The sequence below is a fragment of the Ornithodoros turicata genome, unplaced genomic scaffold, assembly GCF_037126465.1.
Source record: "Ornithodoros turicata isolate Travis unplaced genomic scaffold, ASM3712646v1 ctg00000979.1, whole genome shotgun sequence".
Classification (NCBI taxonomy): domain Eukaryota; kingdom Metazoa; phylum Arthropoda; class Arachnida; order Ixodida; family Argasidae; genus Ornithodoros; species Ornithodoros turicata.
The window spans coordinates 182,639-188,262 of NW_026999433.1; positions in this window are offsets into that span (position 1 = coordinate 182,639).

A 5,624-nucleotide genomic window follows, 5' to 3' on the forward strand; every position below is an offset into this window, starting at 1 on the left:
TTTCATTCACTTCGTTCAAATGATTATATTGATGCATTTATATGATTGATGATATGATATGATGATATATATGATTGATGGTATAATATGATGATATATATGATTATGTTGATGTATATTTGGGCCATGATCAGATTTATATTGTAAAGGTCGTTAAGACACTTGGTGTATATTTTCCCTAAGCCCTATCCTGGGAATGCCACATGTCCCATGTAAACGCAAAAATATCAAGGTCGATAGGACTTTTGAACCGTCTGCGTCATGTCTTGCCTTTGAGGGTGAAATTACTTGTATACAATTCAGTAATTTCTTCTGTCTTTCGCTATTGCATTTTAGTCTGGGGCACTGGAAGAGGGAGATAACTAGTTTACTGACCCTACAGAAACGGGCGGTTCGTATAATAGCCGATATTCCTTACGATACACACACACAGCCTTTGTTTACCACTTTCAAGATAATGCAGATAACCAGTATGTACAACTATCATATGTTCAAGTCCTTTCTAGTTGCCACACGACAAAATAATAATGATTTGTTATCCGTGTTCACGTTACGACACTTGTCACAAGGTAGTCGTCACTGTGACAAATGGATAATACCCATGTTTAGGACTAACCACTGACATCAGTCTCTGTCTTACACCCTTCCGTACGGTTTGAACAGTTTTCACACCCAGAAGATATATATCAGTAACCTCTCCTTTTCTTCCTTAAGATCGTTGTTTATTTAATTTCATATTTCGGGATAGCAGTTCAATCTCTTGTTATTTTATACACAATGCCATTGTAGTATTCTGTCATGGTTGTGCTAGTTTTAAAGGTCTATTCTTATGTCAAATAGCTTTCCATATTTCGCACTACATAGCTGATTTTGTACATTTGCTGCACGCCATAGCGACGATCATGTTAAAGGGGTAATGCCCTTGTCAAGCAGCCTCGTACTTCTTTTTGGCTTCCCCCTGATTGTGTTTTTTCTGTGGAAGCTGCAATAAAGTATCATTCATCGTTATCGTTAATTGACCGCTTGAGACAAGTAGAGTCTCCAGCCTGCTGTCAATGTGGTGCTCTTGAGGATCTGGAGCACATCCTTCTTCATTTCCCCCAACTACCAACCTTCCCGAACCGCACTCTCCGAGTCTGTTAATCAGCTGGACTAACCCCTTCTCCCTATCGAAATTGCCTGGTCCCATGCCCAATCCAGCCCAGCAACGATCTCCGCTCAAAGCTCTTTTGACATTTCTGGACACCATCAGACTTCGTTATTGTGGAGGGCTCATTATTTTATTCCCCACATCCCCACCAGCAATGGGGTAGAGTATCGCCTCTGGCGATGAACCTCCCTACTTTCCATTTCAAAATAAAGTTGTTGTTGCTGACCTGTTTCGTACCTATTTTGCCTCTACACTCTCAAAAATAAGGTTGAAAAAACGTCGTAAACTGCTTCTTTTATAACATTCACAACTCTGTTACTGCCTTTGTATTGCAGTTACTAGCTTTTTACAACCCTATGCGTGCTTCCAAGTAATAACTGCTGCAGTTATTAGTGGACGTAGTAAAACGGTGACGACTACAACCTATGTGTAGTAACTTCATGAATAAGCTTAGATTTGATTGTTAATTAGTCATGCCGTAAATTTCAATCCTTCATAGCAGTTATGACACAACTTGTGAAAAACAAATGTGATTAATGAAGGTCGCATGTGCTTTTTATGCACAAAGGAAGGCCGTCAACTACCTTGAAATGCTCAATGAACTCCCCGAACTGGAAGAACCTCACGTGCAGAGAGAGGTGTGCACATTTATGCACGACGGTGCGCCACCGCACTGGGCTCTGTCAGTCCGGAGCTGGCTATATGTTTCCTGGTAGGTGGATGGGTCGAGGTTTGCCTAACATGTCATGGCCCCCACGATCTCCAGACCTCAGAATATGTGACTTTTATCTGAAGGGTTTCGTCAAATCAAAAGTTTATGACGGTAGACAAGTTCCAAACCTACAAGTGCTTGAAGAACACATAGAAGCAGCATTTCTTTCAGCGTCAAACCAAATGCTAGAAGCCGCAACTCGCGAATCTGTGACACGGCTGCATCGCACTATTGCCATGGACGGACGCTAGGTCGAATTGCATTTCTAAAAATGAACATAACAAATTTCATCATATCCCTCCTTTTATAACGGCCCTTGGCCTTCTCAGCGAGTTTTTCGACGGCCCTGATTACGCGTACAATTGATTGCACAGAGACTGCGTCATGTCGAAAAACCCAATCGCAGTTACTGTTGTGAAACACCTCATCTCATGGTTGTTATTGTTTTTCAAAAATCCACTTCACCTTCGCACGTGGAGAGAGGTTTGTCAACAAGCAATGCAATAACAACAACAACGAAAAAAAATCAGACGTAATCAATCGCATTTCACCGCTAAAATTGGTTTCGCTAAAGTAACATTTGATAAGAAAGTTGGGCAGAGGGTCAGTTTATTGCTTTGTCTGTGTACGGGCATCATATAAGGGGAAGAAGTTGGCCCTGACGGTTGTCGTATGCTTAAAAAAGGTTAATTTGCACATAACGCTTTCCAAAAACGAAGCGAAATTGAAACGAAAACAGGTTATGAGGAACCGCAGTTCCACATGGCTTGCTCCGTGATGTTGTGCGACTCGTCGCCGTCTGGGGAGCAGCGTTGGCAACATCCGAAGTGATGTTCGCAACATCGTCATCTTTGTTGTTTTGACTACGGGAATCGCACATTTCGCGTTATAACATCACACAGCGCAGCTCAATCGCGCTGAAATTTAGCACGGTTGAATGTCCTTAAGAGTTTTACACGTAGACAACACAATGTTGCGCGTGCATTGAGTATTTGCAAAGCACGGCATGCCGGCGCTGGTAGACTTTTATAAGGTAACACCCTGTATGTTTAAGGTTACGTTAGGCTATTCGCGACTCCAGCGAACTATAGGTGGCGCACGCCGAACCTGGACTCGAGGGTTGCCACTTCCACCGCCAGGTGGCTACGGCTTCGCTGGAGTCGCGAATACGTTTACGACGTTGTGTTGGCTAGGCAGTTGTGTCAGCGCACTGTGAGGAGTCACATGTCAGCGTATGCGCTGTGGATAGCTGGATGAATATTCGCTTTTGGATTGCACCGCCTAGGATAGCGCTGGAGTTAGGAAACCGCCATTAGATGCGGCTCCTTTCGCGCGCACGTTATGCCCGGATTCTTTTATGACATCTGTTCTGTTTCCTTTGTCGTCCCAGCTGTGTGATCACTGTTTTTACAAATGAAATTGGGAAATTTGCTCAATTAAGATCACACTTTTCTGTCCTCCTTATGCATTATATGTATATAGGAACGCGAATGACAGGTGGTTCGATAATACAACCCCGGCCGCAATGTCTCGCTATGTCTTCCGAAATGATTTCGGACACAGACACTTCCAAAGCGGGGAGGTTGAACGGTTGCATTCGCACAGTGAAATGAGGAAAGTGACTCTGCGACCATATTGGGCACACGTCGAGTAGAGAAAGAGGTGAATGCGTTAATTATCAATGTTAAGCTCACGCAGCATACAGAGCGGGTGTCTGTCTAGCGTCCTGTGTTCTTTCAGCATCACGACAACGTTTGATTCACACCAACTCGCTTGCATCAGTACTCTTGCAGCTTTCTGTCGGTCGCAAAAATGTTGGCGCAGACGTTCATACATGCATCCTTTGCGCATTTATTTTATTTTTTAAATGAACAGAAACTACCTGAACGTAATGCAACAAAGAGCTGCCTGTTTACAGGGTCAGTGCTGCGCCTAGTAGAATTATTGTGACATTCCTTTCCAGCTGGCCCATGACGCATACTACCCCCCTTCCTATCCACCACTCTTTCCCATTATCTCTCTTCACCTGTTGGCATCTGTACGTCGCTTATAGCCACAACCGCTTCGCTGCGCTAACACGCACTCGGAAATAGATATTTTCCATGGTGTGGTCGAAGAACAGCCGAAATGACAAGTGTATTTATCTGTTACTGTCATGCCCTGAGACACTTTCCTTAAACGTGTTGGGACATTTCCTCTGATGTGTTGAAGCATAATATATATATGCATCGTACTCATTATGAGAACACCGTGAATTTTTTTTTTTTCCTCTCGCTAGATCGGTCCGGAAAATAGGCGCAGCCACAAAACGACGACCCACGGTGTGACCTCACGGACCCTTCTCCCCCATTTGGCTTGAGAGACGCACGTCTTCCCTCGCTGCTCCTGTGTGACGTCACCGATGTCACTTCTTCGGGGCCTTTTTTCTCCGTACCTGCTCGTGATGGACCTGAAAACTTGAATATCGGATGCTGTCGGATGATAGAATAGTTTTTCGTATTTATCTGGGAAAGCTGGAAACCAACTGTCACAACACCTTTAACATTTCTTCACTGGTTACAACATTCGCTGTAAAACGAAGAAAGGAAACCAAGCTTCGGTAACCAGTTCCTTGTAATCAATTGCCCAAACACCTAGCTCAAAAGGTGCATGAGTCATCTCTGGGCAGAATCACATACGCCATATTGAGTACACTTATAGTCGCCTTCGATTTCTATTATCGTATTCCTGCAACGATTGGCGGTTCATGAGCTTCGACAGACTGTAGAACCTGTGTGCCTTGGACGTACTGCCCTTGGAGGACGAACAAGACAAAACAGAAAATGGCATCATATTTCATTCCCCATTTCGATGTGCTGCCGTCTTCCTGTCTTGGTATTGTTGCCAATTCGCATGTTGTCCCTACGCGAATACTAGTTTATGCCTGCCATCACCTGCTGTAATTGCGGTTAACAACACCTGTTATGTCCGTGAAATGTTTCGTGATATCAACGGCATGATCAAGCCGCGCGCAACAAGGTAAGGCTGCGAGACACGAGATGACTGGTGTGGCTCTTAAGCATGGTTCACACTAGTGCGTTCTGCTGCGTGCGGGCGCCTGCGTGTGTATGCGTGCGTTGTAAGCAATCTATTCAGCTGTTCACATACTCGGTCCGAATGCGTGCGTCACCAAACCGTAAGCCAATGAGCGCCGAGCGGGATTTTCAACGTCTCCCAATTCCGGTGGCCATGTTGAAAACAGTCTCGAAGAGGGAAACCTACTGTGCACACTCGGAAGGCGGCCTCGCGATTCGTTCTCCGCTTGCGGGCTGCTGCGTGCGTCGGAAAAAGTTGGGCTCGGGCGAACTAACTCGCGTTTTGCTGCGTGAGGTCGCGCATGTATCTGTTGCCACGGTAACCAGCGCCCGCGCGCATCCGCACGCAGAAGAACGCACTAGTGTGAACCATGCTTTATCGCAGATGGGTAGAAATCCAGCGAACCGGTAGAGATGTAGGAAGGGAGTTGCCTCAGGACAGAATCCGCCGATATTTTTCGAAATATCGGCGGCTTCTGTCCTGAGGCAACTCCCTTCCTATGCTTTATCGCAGTTCGTCGTGCGCAACCAGCGTCTGTGAATCGGATATATAATCTGTAATCGGAAGAGGTATGTGCAGGTATTGCAACTTCACATTTTGCTTTAGATAACCTCGTGAAAGAAACTAATCGGTTGTTAATTGGATCATACACTGACCTATCGGAGAATGGTTGTCCATGTGCGATGT